The sequence below is a fragment of the Sceloporus undulatus genome, chromosome 5 (assembly GCF_019175285.1).
Source record: "Sceloporus undulatus isolate JIND9_A2432 ecotype Alabama chromosome 5, SceUnd_v1.1, whole genome shotgun sequence".
In the NCBI taxonomy this organism is placed as follows: Eukaryota; Metazoa; Chordata; class Lepidosauria; order Squamata; family Phrynosomatidae; genus Sceloporus; species Sceloporus undulatus.
The window spans coordinates 77,052,530-77,072,364 of NC_056526.1; positions in this window are offsets into that span (position 1 = coordinate 77,052,530).

Consider the following 19,835-nt stretch of genomic DNA (forward strand, 5'->3'; position numbering starts at 1 on the left):
AACCCTACACAGGCACCCAGTATTTCTCAGCTCTCAGCTTTAATCTGGATCTTTCAAGGTCTGTGAGCTGCCTTGAGTGGAATACAAATGAAATAAATAAATAAAAATAAACACACTGACCTATGATGAGCCATATAACAGTGAAACCAATCATGAATGATGTTTCTGTTCAGTCCTTGCAAACCAGTAGACCACTCATATACTATCACATGTAAAGTGAGATCAGCTACCCCTGAAATGTGGCCTGATTCACCATTAGAACCAAACCATGGATTATTTTGGTTCACTCTCACTAAGTACTGTAGCAGATGTGCTGAAGAGGTAAGCATGAAATGGGCAATCTAAACAAAATTGTTGCTGCACAAGGAATGGGAAGGGTAAAGTGAGGGAAGACCATAGCATATTCAGCCAGTGCTTCAAAAGCTAGCTGCATCCTGAGGTCAGGATCTAAATAATTCTTGAAGCACCAGCTGAGTAACCCAGGCTTCTTTTCATCACTACCTCCTCCCTGTGGCTGAACCAGAAGCTAGAACCATCAAACAAGAAACTAGTGGCATAAAGAGGCATGTCCCTGCCACTATTGTTCAGGGTACTATATGGTTATACCTAACATCATGCAGCCCACCACTCTGAAATTGTTCTCCACATAATATAAATACACTAGAACCAGAAAGCACAGCAAATATGAAGTTGCCATGACTCTTGATTTCCCAGCATATTACAATAATAGCACATAGGGCCTTGACAAGCATCTACCTACCACAGTGATCATTACAAATACTTCCAATCACTAGCACACCCTGGGACTCTTTCCTACTACACCCATCTCCTCATGTGTGCCCTGATTGACTGATATAAGTTTGTCACTTTGGACCTAATGAGAACTAATACAATTGGCTTAAGGTTCATAAATGAATGCCTATGCTTTGTGACAGTTCCTCTGCAAGTATCTTGGCCTGAAACAGAAGTCAGACCAAACCATGAGGCCCATTATTCCTCATAATAATGTACAATGTGTACACTGCAAAGGTTGTTTGTTTAAGTTTCTTAAAAATAAAAAAATATTGACCTATAGAGGACTTCATGTACTGTTCTGGCTAGCACTGAGACATCTGCCTTCATGATCACAGCAGGATATCAGAGAACACTTTGAAAGTGCGCTAATGTTCAGCCAGTTGCGTGCAAGAAACAGACCAGCTTCATAAAGGACTTCCTAACAAGCCATTTTGCTGCAGGGCAGCCATGATAGTAATGAAAGCTGAAAATTGATACGAGGCCTTCAGCTGTGTCATTAAAGACCAAAACATGCCACTAGACTGGGGTAGTTAAGATATACCCACTGACCCAACACTCTCAGCAGGAGGGCGAAGAAAGAATACAACGCTTTCAGCATTGAGTAAAACAAAGAGTTAGACAGCACTGGTGTCCCCAAGGGTAGAGTCACAGCTGTAACCTGACCAAGATCAAGCTGTGCTTCTTTGTCTCTTTCTGTCTCCTGAAGATTAAAAACAATTATGTTAAACACCCTTAACTGTGAGGATTTAATCTCTTTCTTGCTTTCTTAGGCTTGGTTCAACCTGTCCAAACATGGACCTTTGTACTATATGGGACCTTTTTTTGGCCTAGTGGGTTTAGCCTGGAGGTCAGCATGTTTTGGAGCCTGGATAATTGTGCTGCCTCATTCCAACACCCTCGCTGTGATGTCTCAGCTCACATTTGGGTGATTGGAGTGTCATCACATCATTCCCAGTTGTATTGCAGCCATTTGAAGGCTGGGGATCTGGCTGTTTTGGCATACCCTTCAAGAATAAGAATACTACCTAGGGCATTTTCATCTATCTTTTAGTCTTTTCAGCTGAAAAATGGGTGAGGGGGATGCTGGGGACTTATGGAGCCCAAATGCAGGCCCAAAGGGCTTCATTTATCATGGGGACAACATGTTTATTATCCCTGGTCTAACAGCACTCACACAATGATACTATTTGTGAGATCAGAATGTCCATTTTGGGGAACTGTGTCCATTGGCACATTTGCAACTATTACAGGGGCTGTGTGAACAATCCCCACCAGGAGATACTTAAAATTGGCCCTCCACATCCATGGATTCTTTATCCACAGATTCAACTAAATTCCAAAAAGCAAACCTTGATTTTGCCATTTTATATAAGGGACACTGTTTTACTATGCCATTGCATTTAATGGGATTTGAGCATCCACGGATGCAGGTGTCCATGGGGGATCCTGGAACCAAAGTGCAGCAAACACCAAGGGGCCAGTGTATTTACACTACATAGCGAGTATCCCTTATCCAAAATACTTGGGACCAGTAGTGTTCCATATTTTGGATTTTTATTTTTATTTTTTAGATTTTGGAATATCTATACTTACATATATGTACATAGTGAGATATCTTGGGAATGGTGGAGGACTAACAGAATATGGAAATTAATACTTCCCATTATACATTCAAGGGGCTGTCAAGCAGTTCACTTGTTCTGAGCAGCACCAACACTGAACAGAAATGACAAGGCTTCATCTGTCACTACATTTTAAAAGAAGCATAAGTTTGTTTATCAAAAGAAAACATGCTGGAGTCTGCATATTGTTCGGCTCAGATGAAGTCACCTTGGAAGTGCCAGAAGAGCCAGAGGGCCCTGACAAATCTGCATATGTATAATGAACTTAATTTGCCTAATAAACATGCACTGGCATTGTAGGAGGTCAACATTTTGCAGTTCTTTGGTGTTGCTCATGCATCTTGCAACGTTAGACAAAAAGTCAAGAGTTCTTGGTCCTAGAGTACTTTTCAAAAATGTAGAGGCATCTGTCAGAAGAGGAAAAGGAGCATGTGCAGGAAAAGAAATGGATGATAAAGGTAAAGGTCTTTAAAAATTATTTTGTATTTACACATATGATATCAAATGAGAACAGTACAGTCCAGAGGTAGATATATATCCAGGCTCTTTGAAAATTATGTCATGATCACTTAAGACATAATTGGTGCCATCTTGCCATTTATAACTGGGCCTGAGTTACTTAAGGGAATGCCTCTCCCTACACAATCCGCCCCGCACTCTCAGAACATCTGGCACAAAAATATTAGAACACCCCAAAACCAGGTTGAAAACCACTTCTTGTAAAACATTTTCTGCAATGGCCCCTAGACTTTGGAACAACTTACCGGAAGAGATTGGTTTTATACCTACTTTGGAAGCCTTCAAGAAGGCACTGAAGATGGATCTCTTCCGGCAGGCCTATCCAATAGATCCCCTCTAATCTGATTTTGAATATCTGCATACAATGACTCAATTCTTACGACCGTGAGCAATACTGTAACAACTCTTCCCTTTTTATTTCTGATTGAAGTATTTTGTATTGTCTATGTATTTTATGATGTTTTTATTGCTGTAATCCCGCTTTGATCCAAAGGGAGAAGCGGGAGATATAAATAAAAATTTATTATTATTATTATTATTATTATTATTATTATTATTATCATCATCATTGTGTTGTATCCACCATGGCCAATTGTTCCCACTGTCATAAAAAATAACCAGTTGACTAGCATTAGAGGATCAGCTAGGCTTGCTAGGCTAAATATGGGGCAGAGTTCCAGTTGCTTTAATATTTAGCTGATGTTTGAATATGAAGGCTTATCATAAAATTCCTTCAGAAGGGATGATGGAGATTATCACACCTGCAAATCCTGCTGGGATAGATGCAAGACTGAAAAGTCAAAACCAGGTGTTATCGCACACAGTTGAGGCTGGGCGAGTGCAACCTGTCTGCAGCCGAGATCCCAGCTGCACTTATCCAGAAGCTTTTCAAAAATGGCAAGCTCCATTTTTTGAAAAGCAGCTGGATAAGCAGGGCTGGAACCTGGGATGCAGATGAGATGCACTAGCTGCATGCAATAACACCCGTTTTTAACTTTTCAATCCTGCGTCTATCCTGACGGGATTAGCAGGTGCAATAATCTCCAATAACACCTCTCTTCTCTCATTCTCCCCAAACTCAGCATTTAATAAATGCAGCTGTTCCCTAATCATGACTAGGGATGCAGCCATGAAAGTTAAAGCAGTATTAAACTGCATTACATCTGTTGTGCAGCCACAGTCCTGGTTTCTGTCACTCCCAGTGGAGTATAGTCAAAACATTTATACAGATGTACTGCAAATCCTGTAAGGTGTCTTCTAAACTCCTTCCCCTTCTCCATAGAGAGAGTTTGGATATTCCAGGTCTAATCTGCACTGCAGAAATAATGCCGCTTGACACCTCTTTAGTTGCCATGGCCCCATGTTGTGGAATTCTGAGATTTATAGTTTGTTGTGGCACCAGAGCTCTCTCACAGAAAAAGCTAAATATCTCACAAAATTACAAATCGCAGTATTCCATAGCATTGAGTCTTGACAGTTAATGTGGTGTCAGACTGAATTAATTCTGCAGTGCAGATTAGACCCCATCTGTTTAACTCAGCTGTAAAATATGGCTGAAATTTTCAGCTTCTCCTGCCTCTATAGGGTTCAATTTTCAGATTTTCATGAACTAGATAATGCTGCCCACAGAGCTGACTTAGAACCTTGTCAGCCATGTCATTTTTTCCCCTCCACCATTAGAGCGAGGAAGAAAGAAAAGAGAGGTTTGCAATCCAGGTAACTCTTTGCAATCCAAGTAACAGTTCTTTCTTGTCTAGATCCACTTCTGTCATATTAATCCCTTGCAAGCATGGAACAAGGACTCTGGCTGACTGCCCAGTTATATTGTCTAGGCCTGGTATTCCCCTTTTCTATTTTATTTATTTATTTACTTGCTTATTTATTTATTTGATTTATATCCTACTTTTCTCCTGAATTTTAGGACAGCCTTTGTATTTGTTTTGCAGTGTTTGTTGGGTGAGGATTTTGTTTTGTTTTTCTTTTGCTGAATGGGTTACTTGTATCATGTAGATGGCTCTTTGTGTGCGTTTCTCTGAATAGCACCAGTTTCTCCTTCTGTGAAAGGGGTATTTTCCTGTGGGAACAAATATATGGTTTGGCTTTTGAGGCTGAGACCCCACCTCCAAGCCTCTTGATGAAGTGACTTGTTTCAAAAGCACATCACTTTGTCTTTCGCAAAATTGGTGGTGGATTAGAAAATTGTGGGTTCAAAACAAGTAGTTTTCTGTTTGGAAGCACAGAGTCTACCTCTGCCTTGTAATCAAATTCTTGGACAAAGAATGCCTTCTATGAAATCAGTGGTTTCTGACTAGCCACACTCACAATAGCAGCTATTTTGTAAGCATATTCTTGACCCTCTCTAAGATGCCAAATGTGTCCACTGGCCACAAATAGCTGAGGACACTAGATCCAATGTCTGGAGATGTTTTTTCATTAAGATGAGCTGAAACAACTTAAAATAATCACAGAGGTAACTAATCATGGCATTAACTTTAGATTTAATCCCACAAATCTAAAGGGACTGAAATCTAAAGAGACTCATGCCCATAAACATCTTGGAGTGCATTTGCATTAATTTGTTGTACAAATTGAGTTCAGATGAATTGTGAAATATAGCTTCACTAAGATTTAGAAGTAATTCAGTCATCATTATTCCCCTGCCCTCTTGATTTGCATTTCTAAACAGATCTTACAGTTTTCAGAATTGCCTGCCTATTGGCTGCCATAGATATTTTAAAGCTTTTCTTGTTGCTAAAATTTCAATGAAAATTTGATGGGACGTTACCACAAAAAATAACAGATAAAGCAGTATCAAACATCATTAATTCTGCAGTGTGGCATCAGTTTATGCCATTTCTACAGATGTGAAATCTGGGAGGAGGAGAGAGAAAAATTCAGTGGAAACACTTTTTTTCCTGTTTTTTAGAAAGTCATCTCCCATAAAATACATTTTATTGTGAAATATTTTAATATAGGATGATGGAAAAAATATTGGAGACAAGATATTCTTATATTTATTGCCTCTATATTATCTCTAAGAAACACCTGTAGCAAGTAGATTTTTATTTAAGACTGTGTACAATACCCACAACATTAAAATGTTTGATTTCCTTGCCTCAGTTGTTTTTTGTGGGGAATGAGTGCTTTATGTCTGCTATGGCACTCTGAAAGACTAGAGGCAGCAAAATGGTTTTTGTTGTTTTAGTAATATTAATGGTTTCTTCTGTTTCTATTGCAAAAGCAAACGTGTTCATTATTGTTTGGAACCTTATAGCTCTATTTGTAACATTCAAACAAAAACAGCAACATTTTAAAAAGTACATTCAGTGTGTAATTATTTTCTGAATTAACTGTTCTTTTAGCACATTAGGCATGATACTTTTATGCAAGCCAAGTTATATTTAATGCATTTTCTGTTTCTGAAGCCATAAAGATTGTTAATATAACATATTTTCCCCATTTTTCTTCAGATTTCCTTTTTTTTCTAACAAGAACAGAAAAGGGTTACCCCATGGCTTCAACGTTTTTGCAAATTGTACAACTCTAAGCATCTCACCAAGGACAAAGTGGTAAACTTTGCAGAATGCAAACTGGTGGGATGTAATCAGTTACAAAAACTATTGGGCTATCTTGAGAATGAGCATCATCACACCTTTGCACCTTCTGTTTCCAACAGGCTGGTTTTGTCATTACATTTTGTGTTATAGTTTTTATTGTGTGTCTTCAAGTCATGTCCAACTTAGGTGAACCTGTCACAAGGTTTTCTTGGCCAGTTTGTTCAGAGGGATGTTGGAATTGCCATCCTCGGATGCTAAGAGAGAGTGACTTGCCCAGGGTCACCCAGTGGGATTCCATGGCCAAGCAGGGATTCGAACCCTGGTCTCCAGAGTTGCAGTCCAAGGATTTTATCACATGGGAGGAATTTCTCTTAATTTTGAATGAAATGCAAGTGGGGCCAGAACGCATTCATGTGAATTCGCTAGTTCAGTGAATTTATGTGAATTTGAATTGCGTTCAGACTGACTTCCCATTGCCCGAAAATAGCTTGCCATTGCCCAAAATTGCCTGTGATCACCTCTCACGCAATAACGTGAAACCCCATAATTGTGTTCGGACTGACTTCCCATTGCCTGAAATTGCATGTGGTAGTCTATCACACAATAACATTAAATCCCATGATTGCGTTCAGATTGCCATTGGGTTATACTTCCAATTTCCCTTGTCTGATAACGTCCCAACTCTCAAACCACTACACCATGCTGGCTCTTACAGCCTTTGCTAATATCTTTTAGCAATAGGCACAGACTACAAGAAGACCTTTTAAACTATTATCTACTGATGTTATTTAGGATTCTTGTTTAATTGTCCTAATGGATAGTTTTCCTTGTAGTCAGGAAATTAACATATGTGTTAGAGACTTTCAGGTCTTAATGAGCTTCCGCATGACACATCAAAGAGTAAGAGACAGTTGCTCCTTGCAAAAGGAGAGAGATAGAGAGAGAAATGGAGAAAGAGCGAGCACTTGAGGATCAAAGCTATCACTCTGATGGGAATTTGAAGCAGTGGCTTAATTGACCATAAGAAACATTTTCCCTTTTCACTAATCTGAATTTCCCTGAGCTGCCAGAATTGCAGATGAAAGTGAGAAGCATCCTTGACCTCCTCTGACAAGCAAAATGTTTTTTCTCTCTCATGTGTAGAAAGGAAGGTATTTTGGGAGTGATTTACAAGGTCTGGGAGCTGCAAAGAAAAGGTGTCAAAAAACTGCATTCCAGCTATTTCATACTCTGCTGCGTCTTGACCCATAAAGAGATGTTAAAGAACACTTCAGTGCTTGTCAGCTTATATAGCATCCAGAGTCTACCTCTCCTGGTGTGAATTTATGTGCAGCAGCAGTACAGGGGAGTTTCTTACTTGCCTTGAAGGGAAACCACTGTCCATTTTATAAGGGCCCTATGAAGTTTATGAAGAGGGGTAGGGGCGGTGGAGGAACAGCCACTTCCACCCCACTGCCAACCTCATCGCACTGGTCTAGTACCATAGAAGACAAGGAAAGCTTTCCACTTCTACCTGCTCTTCCAATTTTTAATTTTCCCCCATCCCATTGGTTTAAAATGCTACCAGAGTAGCAATAATGGGAGATCACCTTTTCTGCCTGCAGACCTCCTTCTCTGCTACAAGAGAAAGGGGGGTCTGCCGCATCTAAGGGTTCCTTAGACAACGTCTCTTGGAGTCTGGGATCATTCTCTTTATCAAGGAATTGATTAGATTAATCACTTTAAATATTATTCAGATTAAATGGGCAGCAGATATATTATAATGAATTCAGTTTAATATAAAGTTGTAATAAAACTGCCAGGGGCAAGCAACATCTATCTTAGCTTGTATCTTACTCAGCCTGCTGAATAGGGGGAAATCCAATTCACTTTGAGCATAATATTAATTGGGGTGGGGTTTATATGTATAATGTGAAGATTGTGTGTACCTTCAAGTAATTTCTGACGTATGGTCAAGATAACCCCATCGCACAGTTTTCTTGGTAGAATTTCATCAGAGGGGAGTTGCTTTTGCCTTCTTCTAAGGTTGAGAGAGTGTGACTTGCCAATGGAAACCCAGTAAGTTTCCATGGCTGAGCAGAGATTCAATCTCTGATCTCCAGAGTCATAGTCTAATGCTCAAACCACTGCTTGTGCCCATTTTTTTAAAAAATGCTGTCCCTCTGACTCAGTATGAATCATGTTCTGGTGTTCCTCCCCAAGACTAAGTTTTAGGTAGCGGGGATGAGCTCTTTTCAGCATATATCTGCTGTAGAAACTATTGACCATAGCATGTAAATCATCTTGCTAACTCTTTACATTGGTTCATCAATGTAGCCCTCTCTCTCATGTTATTCTTTGATAATTAAATACCTTTTAAAACATTATTTCAATCTCTGCCGCCACCCCCCCCCCCCACTCAGTCTTTTTCTCTTGCAGCAGACCCCACAACAAAATGCACTGCTTGGAGACATGATATTGTATTCCCAGTTCCCAAAAGCAGCCAATGTGCTCCTAATATGCAAATATATGTAAATAGAATTAGTAGATTAACCAATGAATCATGTGGGGTTTAGTGAATTAATGTGCCAAAACTTTTACTTAATCCCTTAGATTCTCTTTCACCAATGTTGGGGCTGTAAAATTACTGCATACAAAGAGGCATTATCCATTGGGAAATTCTACTGGGTGAGAGTTGTGCAATGGGGGATTATGCATTACTCCTCAATGGACAGCATTCAATAATTCTTTTACAGAAGCTGCCTAGAAATTTGGAGTGGTTGAAAGAGGGTTGCAAAAGTGAGCGAAAGCCTGGCTTATTTTCATTTTTAATTATAAGTTTCACAAGATGACTTGGATGTGTATATATCACCACAGAAGACCACATTATGGAATGTGTTGTGTTACAGAAACAGTTCCCAGAGATTGTAAACTATAAGACATAAAAGGGTTTTACATCCTGGTATACATAGAGTACATCTGAAATAAACAAACAAACAAAATGTATAGTTTGCTAAGAACATTTATGTATATTTAACAGAGACTGTGCAGGGATGTAGCCAGGATTTTAGGGGGGGGGAGATTCCAGACTAAGTGCCACCATTATAATGGGGCTTGGGCACAGCGGCGCAGCAGCATGCACCATTCATTTTTCTAATGGAAGGGGGTTCGGGACCCCAAGACACCCCCCCCCTTGGCTACGTCCCTGGACTGTGTCCACACGTGCAAAATAACACATCCTCCCCATGTCCTCACATTGATCAGTCCAAATGATGCACGGCTTAATCCACAGTTCTGGTGTAAACTGTCCAGACAATATATTGCCAGTTCAGCACCAAATCCATGGTATACCACCCTTACAATGGATTTTCTAGAGTCATGTTTTGCTCCAGATCTTCCCAGCTTTTTACAATGCATCCCACTATGGCTTTTTACAATGCATCCCACTATGCCACCCACTGCCACTGGCATGAGTCACTTGCTCTGAGGTCACAACGAGGTGCCCAGCCATGTGACTGATGTTGGGCATTTAATTTCTGATCTTGCAAGGAGCAACTGATATTAGCAATGGTGGTGGCATGTCGCACAGCAGGATGATCATGCAAACAGCTGCCCAGCATCTCTCCAGAGTGCCCAGGTAACAAGGACACTTTGGAAGGTTCAGGGCCAATATACTCCAGGCTGCTCCCAGAATATTCTGGCCTGTGCAGAAACAGTCAGAGTACTACGTGGTGTTCATGTATACCTCAAGTCTGGATAAATCAAAGGGAGTCCAACAGTTGTAGAGAAGCCTTGCCATGTATCAGGACAGCTTTAACTTGGACACACATGATGAGACTTATCTTCTGAAGTGTTCATTTTTTTTCCTTAATCAGTTACATCTATATAATGCCTTTCTTCAACAGAGGTCAAAGCACTGTATGTGGCTCTCTTCCTCCCCTACTTTCTCTTCCCAACAGCACTGTGAGGTACATCAGACTGAGAGAGAGTAAATTATTCACACTCAGCCTGTTAGAATCATGGCTTGATGGGGAGTAGAACCTGGATCTTCTAAATCCCAGTCTATCACTCTAACCACTGCTCCATAATAATTCTTGAAACATGCAGTGGAAGGCAACAAACACACTCTAAAAGAAATCCCATAACAAGGAAGACGGAAGGTGTGAATGTTTCAAGCCTTGTCATTCCACACTTTCAGATACACTGGAAAAGAACATCTGCCTCACAGCCCTGATGCATTGGGTCATATATTGTGACATAAGACTCGGCTCCAAAACACACTGCAGAAACAATCCAGTTTGAGACCACTTTAACTGCCTTGGCTCAATGCTATGGAAGTCTGGGGACTGTAGTTTTGTGAGACATTTAGCCTTCTGTGTCAGAGAATTCTGGTGCCACGATAAACTACAATTTCCAGGATTCCCTAGCACTGAGCCAGGGTAGTTAAAATGGTCTCAAACTGGATTGTTTCTGCAGTGAGTGTTGGAACTGAATTGTAGCTCACTGTCTCAGCAGAAACAGTGATGACCGGTTGCTCCTATGTCAGTATGGAAGTGAATCCACTCCAGATTTTAGTCCAAACTTTCAAGGAACTAAATTTCTCAGCTCCTCTTCACTTACTGTAGCTCAAATACCCACTCAGCCATGGAAGTCCACTAGATGATCTTGGGCAAATCACAATCTGAGCCTCAGAGGAGAGCAGATTAACCCCCCTTTGGACAATTTTTCCCAAGACAACCCAATTATAGGTTTGCCTTAGGGTTGCCATACATCGGAAACAACTTGAAGGTACACAACAACAAATGACGTATTCCAGTCAACAGTCTAGCTGTTGCAATTTGCACTAGCTTCAGCTTTTGAGTTATCTTCAAGGGCAGCTAAATGTAGAGAAGTTACCAGTTGGCTAAGTTATATCTTCTCAGGAAAGGTCATAACTGATGGACCAGCTGAAGGCACTCTGAGCCACAGAGTCTACCTTGGCCTCCAAGGCTCTAGCTTCCATCCTATTCTCCCTCAGCAGAAGTATAACCCTATCCAAGACTGTTAATTTGCAAAAGTCTCAGACACATGAAACAGCAATCCACATATCAGGATTCAGCTTCAGCAGATCATTGCTCAACCACCCCATTATAGCATCCAGGCTTGGTCTGGCACCTATACAGCCCAAGCTGACTAACAGCAAGGAGAAGTAAAAGCTGAATATCATCAATATACTCATGGCATTCAATACGCTCCCAGCTCCAAATGAATTTGTGGTACATCACAGCTTAATAGCCATGGGGCTGAACAGGAGATCACAACACCAGTCTTTCAAGTGGCCCTGTGGATAAGAGTTGAACCACATTAAAATCTGAGAAATCAAGTCCAATATGATAGCACAATAAATGATAATGAAGTAAACTGAGATATCCCAGAAAGATTGACAGGATATCATTCACACAGAGTAGGTCATCAGGCAGGGCAACCAAGACTGTTTTGGGACTGTGCCCTGGCCCAAAACCAAACTGAAATGATCCCAAATAATCTGTTTCCTCCATGACCTTCTGAAGTTGTCCAGCCATGACATGCTCAAACATTTTGTCCTAAATGGAGATAAACAGATATAAAAAAATCCTGTAGCACTTTTTTGGGTCTAACAAAGGGCATATCTATATGGGCCAAATGAAGCATTTTCCCTCTGTCCTCACAGTGACCTGTCTTCATGATGAAGGGCAAATCCTCAATCCAAGCACGGATTGTTTTCATGATGTGAGGCCAGTTCTGTACCAAATTCACCCCATCCCTCTCTTAAACTGTTTTTTTAAAATTACCTGTCATTCCAGCTTTGGATTTTGCAGGAAAACCCAGAGCGCTCCATAGCAATGTCAGGCAGCTATGTGCACACATATTCTCGCTGTGTCACCCGTGTTGTTGCTGGTGGCACAAGTCACTCCCTCTAAGGTCACAAAGAGGCACCCAGCCATGTAATCAATTCTGGGCACCTCATTGTGACTTCAGAGAGAGCAAATCACACCAGCAATGGCAGCGCTGGCCAACACAGTGGGGACATACATTTAGCAACCACCCAGTATTACTACAGAGTGTAGAAGTAATGGGGGGGGGGCATCTGGGGCAACTTGGAGTATTCTGGTCAGTGTAGGTGAGCCCTGAGAAAAATCCCTTTCTAGCATAAGCTTTTATGGACTCCAGTCGACTCACTGAAATGCACAGTGGAAAGTAAATGACTGGAATTTATAAAACCTTATGCTAGGAATTTATGTTACACAGACAAAAAGGTACTGCAGGATTCCTGTGTATCCTTTTGTACTGAAACAAGCTAACGGGTATGTCTTTGATAGAAATGTAATTACTCACTCTTTTTGCAGGAAGCCACAAATAATTTTAACAGTTTTCTTCTCACTTTCAGAAAGGGTCAGAATTGACCGGCCTGAAAAGCCAGCTTGCGTGCAGCTTGGGGGTGTGGTGTTTAAACAACTGCATGCCCCCAAGACACCTGGAAGTTGCACTGGGCGATTACATGGGGCCAGCTTCAAGCCGCATGCCATCGGAGCACATGGAAGCCAGCTTGGGGTTGCAGTGGGGCTGCCTAAGGTGGCTTTTTACCAGCCCAAATAGGAGACTATCTTTTCTGCTCCCATTTGGCCTGGTGCCGGGGCTGTGGTGCATATTTGTCATGGCTCCAGGGTGACCAGCTCTGAGGCATCCCCAATTTCAGGCAGTTTGTTCCAGCCCAAAGTCTTCAGAAACCATGCAATTCCTGAAGCCAATTCACAATTCAGTACTTAATCTGTGCAAAATACATATGTAGCTGTTTTGAACCCCTCCCCTCCCCCCAAATCATTTTCTGCACAGGATACAGCATTTTATATGCAGAAAATAATATTTCTGTACAGAATGTAATTTATTTCACAGAAGGTGTTTTTTCCTGGGCAGAAAATACTGCAACTAGGAGTTATTCTATGCAAAATTCACCCAGGGTTGGTTGGCACAGAAAACAATAAATGTTGTTTCCCATGCAAAACAACAATGTGTGACCAAGGAACTCTTGACACTTTAAACCCAGATGCTGAGATAATTCTGCAGTGGCAGCTTGCATTATTGTTGTTGTTATTTGTCTTGAAGTCATTCTGACTTATGGTGACTCTAAAGTAAACCTGTCTCAGGGTTTTCAGATCCTGAGAATGTGACTTGCCCAAAGTCACTTAGTGGATTTCCATAACCAAGTAGGGTCTCTCCATGGACTCCAGAGTCATAGTCCAATGCTAAAATCACTATGCTGATCTGGCTCTTTAGCTTGTATCATATTGGTCATCCAGTCTTCAATAATTAGCTTACATGTTGTAAACTGCTTAGGGAGTGCTTAAGTGCACTGATAAGCAGTATAGAAATGTATTTGCTATTGCTTGCTAATGGTGACAGGTCACTGTTCTCCACTGCTTCTGAGTGTAACAGACAGGTTTGGAGGGTGAAGGTTTTCTAGCACACACAACACTATAAACCTCCTGCTCCTCAACTTCTGCCGCCATCTCATTCTGCTCAGTGGTAGGACTGGTCCTGGAAATGTGATTAACAACCCAGAAAGTACTACATAAAGATAGCTTACAGTGTGAAAGAATGTAACTGAAAGTTGCCTCCATACATGTGCCTCACAAAAAGAATAAGAGGAAAAATATTGATATTTGCACATGGGTGTTTTTGAGAAGCAGAATGAAATGTGAGGAGAGCTGGAATCAGGCAGTGGCACTCTCTTGAGAGATATCAGAAGAATGGGACACAGAAAATTACCATTGCTGTGTAATATAAGAGAGCATTTATTACTGCTATCTGTTGTTAATATACTCCACTGGTATTCAGGTGACAGATATGAAGGATGTAATTACCTAGATTATACATGGCTACCCTCATGTGATCTTTGATACTATTGAAAAGAAGAAGAAGATAACTATAAAGTCAAGAGGCTTTTCATCCAGAAATGGGAATATTTACTTTTAGAGTAATTTTGAAACACAAAAGCTTTTAAAAAATATATCAGGAGCAGGCTTTTGTATGAGTCCATTTTTAGTGATTTGGATACTGTAAAAGAAAAATCTTCAGAGACCTCCCATCTGTTAAATGACTTGGATTGTGATAAAGGCAAAAATGGTAATCAGAGACTCGACATGAAACATAAAACCTGGATGGTAAATGAATGGAATATCTTTTTTTTTTAATGTGATAAGCTTACTCAGAAGTTTCCTGCAAAACATTATTACCCTCAAAGTATACATGGCCAGAGTCCCCCCCCCCAAATGTATCATAACTCCCAGAATCCCACAGTCAACATGGCCACTAACTACACATGAATTAGTAAGTAGCTTTGATGGAACTGATTCGCCATAAAAGGAGTATGTTGATATTTCAAATAGACTTATTACTCAAATGATGATTCTCAGTCAACATTCTGTGATATGAAGCTGGATTTAAATACTAAAAAAAATTAGAGAACTAATTTCATTGAGCTGTTTCAGATATTTCTCCAAAAGGAATAGGGCCAGCCCAAAATATCTGGACAGCTGGTCAAGCAGTGAAAGCATCTGCTTTACAGCCATTCATGTTCAACTTTGTCTTGAAAGGTAGTATCATCATGATGCATGGGACTGAAAGTAGGGCCACGATGAAGGGTTTGATTCTGCATGCCTGCATTTGCCAGTGCATGCAGCAGATATCTGAAAAAGGCCTCCAGTTGCACAGGCGAGCTGAAATACACATACTGATAAAATATAGCCCATGGCTATCAGAATGAATGGCTAGAAGCTAGAATTACTAGGTAACAGAGAGATGCAGCTACAGTATATCTCTCCATGTCAAATTCTCCCTCTTTGTCCCGCATAACATGTACAATGCTTCCCTGTACATTTTCTTCCTAACCACTCAGTATTATTGGCTGCTACTGTATGTAGACAGATCTTGTAGCACCTGTGTCTTTGAGATTAACTGAACGAAAGAAGTTGGTAGCATGAGCTTTCGTAGACTTCAGTCTACTTCCTCAGATGAGGACACTCTTATGAGGACGGGGTCAGATAGTGTTGAAATGTGTGTAGTGAGCCAGGAAGCCATTGTCTCTGTTCAATCCATTGCTGAGGGACTATAGTTTATGGGTGAATTCCAATTCTGCAGTTTCTCTTTCCAATTTACCTTTGTAGTTCTTTTGTTCAAGGGCTGCTGTTCTGGGGTCTGCTGTTCTGGGGTCTGAGATGGAATGCCCAGAGAGAGAGAAATGCTCTGCATCATTGAGTGCTATTTACAGTGAAAGAATCACAACATGTGGTTAGCATTCCTACACTTTTGGGGAGAGAGGAGATAATTTAACATAGATATATTTTGAGAGCTGCACAATACCTGGAACTGAAAAATCCACATTTACAGCATCAAAATTAAGCACTTGTACGTTCCACACCGGGTGGCCCCTTTCTCCCATGGCTGCGCCTGTCAGAGTGTCCTGGGGCATGAAGCCCCAAGAACACCCCTTTTTGGGACCATGAAGAAGCAGCATTTTGCCGCTTCTCCATGGTCCCAAAAAGCACTGGATTGGGGCTTCTGGGCTGCCGGTGAGGCTGCCCTGTGCCCAACCCAGCGAGAAACGGGGCGGGTGCAAGCAGCCCCTTTGGGGTGGTGTATACTGCACCTGTGTCTCCCTCAGATTCCATCTGAGGCCCACTCCATCTTCCACTGAACCCCCTGTTCAGAATGCACAATTATCAACCCCTTTATTTTATTTTTCTTACTATCTAATCTTTCACACATTTCTTTCTGTGAGCTGTGTAGGGTTCTTAAAGTTGAGTTGGTTTTGTGTGTTTTTGTGCACCTTTGCCGATTTCTAAATAAATTATTTTTATTCATGAAAACCAAAGTGCCTCTGCAGTGAATCTTGGCATACATAGGTGTAAAATTACCCAATCTCTTGCAGTCCTCTTGTTGAGCTAATTAAGTACCTCAGATATCAAGGAGATGGTCACTGTTGGTGGGGACCTCAAGTCCTCCCCCCACCTAATATACTGCCCCCATTAAAAGCAACATGAATTTAAATTGTTTTGGTTTGGGAACAAATTAAATATTTCTAGAATATGATTACAGTGGTACCCCGGGATACGAAATGACCGCGTTACGAAATTTCCGGGATACGAAAAAATTAGATAGGAAAAAACTGTTCCGGGTTACGTTTTTTTTTTCGGCTTATGAAAAAAATTTTTGGTGCTTTTCGGCGCTTTTTCGCACGAAACGCGGCTTTCCAGCGCTAGCGGCTATGGCTTTTTCGGGTTACGAAAAAAATCGGGTTACGAACGCCGCGGCGGAACGAATTAATTTCGTAACCCGAGGCACCACTGTATTTTCCAGCAAAGGAATCATGGAGTATTGGAGGAGAGAAGATGAAAGGACACCCTTGACTTTCCATGGTCCTTGGAACACAGTTCTTATTTTATAGAGTGACATTGCTAACTTGCTTCAAACAACCTTTTAAAAAATTATGTTTCCAAACATGAGCAACAGGATAGGTTCTTAGTAGTATATCTAATTAAAAAAAGCTATATAGGTAACTGCCAATATTTTCTTTTTTAATTATACAACAACCCTCAGCTCTCTTATATACACATGTACGTGCGTGTGTGCGCACGCACGCACACGCACATATGGCAATCCCTACTTTAGTCCTTCACCTTGAAACTTCTGTAATATTTCAAGATTAACTTTGTCCTATTGATTTCTCTGAATTGGGGTAATGAAATTCAATTGAATTAAAGTGTATAAACACATGTTGAATTTATTAGAACATTAGAGGCACCACATTGGGTGTCCTATCTTGTCCATTTTTCTGTTCCCACTGTGGTCAACCACTTGCCTATGAGACACCCACAACCTTCACACAAATGCCATAGCAATATCCTGCTCCTATTCCCGATAGCTGGTACAGAACACCAAGCTGCTTCTGATAATGCATAGTCATTATCAGAATCCATTGATAAGGTTCTATTCCACAAACATAAATATTAAAGTCATCTCAGTTGGTGACCATCAGGACATCTTGTAGCAGCACATTCCATTGTACTGTTATGTATGTTGTAAAGCAGTATTTCCTTCTATTCATCCTGAATCTTCCACCATTCAGCTTTAGTGGAAGATCTTGAGGTCTGCTGTTATGAGAAAGGGAGAAAAACTTCTCTGTGTCCATTTGTCTATACTCTGGCCTAAATTTTATTGGCTAACACTGTCTTACTAAATTGATTACAAAATGGTAAGTCAACGCATAGATAGATCTCATTGAGTCAATGGTTCTGCTTCACTTGGGACTAATAATAGAATTTAGGATTCTGTATCATATCATACACTTCTATCACATCTCCTCTTAATATTTTTTTCCCTTGAGATAAACAGCTTCAGGCATTATAACCTTTCCTAATAAGAAAGCTATTCCAACAGCTTTATCATTTGGTCTTTTCTGTATCTTTTTCTGCTCTTTGATATCCATTTTCAGGTGCAGTAACCAGAACTCTACATTGTATTCCAAGTGTGTGTGAGAGAGAAATGTATAATGGCGGTATGACACTGGGAGTTTTGTTTTCAGCTTTCTTTTCTTTTTTCAAATTGTGTTCAGCCAGTAATTTGCCCTTTTTACATATGCTCTGCCAACACTTCCATCAAGCTATGGATCATAACAGATCTTGATTAGCCACCAACATCTCAGGTGCCTCCCCCTCCCTTTTTTTTCCTTCTTTCTATTTTGGGCCAGGATGGCCAATGGCTATACTGGTCAAGCAATTCTGGGAGTTCTAGTCCAGTTTGGGGGTCCCATTTTGGGAGGAAGGCAGGGTATAAGTGCAATAAATAAATAAGTTCCTTTTCGACTTTGATCAGTCATTGTTGTAGCCATTTTATTTCTCCTTTTATTTAGTGCACATTTCTTGTGCTGATTATTTATTCCCTGTCTTTCTCCTGTTTCTTTGCCTATGGGGCATTCCAAAACTAAAATGGGGAACTCTTGTCAATGTATTATTAATAAAGCTGAAGTACAAAGCAGCCTTACAAGAACCACTGCACAAGCTGATGTCTTTTGTTCATCATTTGTAGGTGGGAAATTATTTTCTTCTTCCAACTTCCAGCACAAAAGGAAAGGCCTTGAGACTCCTCAAGGAACACAAAGCCATTGTAGTGCTATACTGGAATCTTTCCAACATTAGTAACATAAAGGTTACAGAGCCTCAGGTAGATGTTGTGCATTGTAAGGGAGTGGGGGAATGTGTGGCTTGTTTGGTCCCTTGTTGTTCAAGCTTTAGGGAAAGCAAACAGATAGCAATAGCAAGTACATTTCTATACTGCTTACCGATGTACTAAGTGGTTTACAAAGTGTAAGCTAATGACCTGCAACAAGTTGGGTACTCATTTTAGCAACATACAAAAGGATGCCAAGATGAGTTGACCCAAAGCCCCTAGCAGGTATTGAACTCACAGTCTTGTGATTTGCAAGTGAGTGGCTGGAGTGCAGGCATTTAAACACTGCATCACCAGAGCATCATTGTTTCTCTGCTTGAATCAGTTTAGGGCTAGCTCCTGAAATATCTGGATACAGGACATACTGTATATACTCATGTATAAGTCTAGACATTTTAATTAAGAAATTGACCCCGAAAACATGAGTTGATGTATTCATGGGTCAATGGAAGTACTGCATTTTAACTCTTATTTTTAAAAACAAACCATCCCCTGGCAAAAGGCAAGAGTGAAACCTGTCCATCCAGCTTTCAGTGTGAGCATAAACAGTGATGTCTGCTGGAATTTTGTAAGTTCTTTGGCATTTTCCTTTGCTTCATCCTTTAGATCCTTTGGTACATGTTCCTAAGTTTTACCTTCAACCTATCCACAGGTCATATCAATATTTGGCCCCAAAACCTGTCCTTGGCTTATACATAAGGTTGACTTACAGTTGAGTATATACAGTAGTTCATTTTCAATTTCTCCAACCTGATCAGAAGCACAGCTTGTTAGCAAACCTGACATGTGTGAGAGATCCCTGATAGTTTTGATTCCCTGGCACATGTCCACTATACATTAGTGGCACTCACCTCTGCTTCATAGTCAGTGGTTCATTGTGTATTTCCCTTTGATTTACACACAGTAAACAAATTCACATAAAGCATGCCTCATATAAAGATGTCTTTCACACTAAACAATTATAGCACTTGGATACCACCTTAACTGCTATGGTTCTATCCTGTGGAATTCTGAGATTTTGGTCTGGAGCCTCTAGCACCTCACCAACCTAGAGCATTCTGTAGGCTGCAGATATAGGAATTAAAGTGATATCAAAGTGCTAATACTGAAGTTTATCACA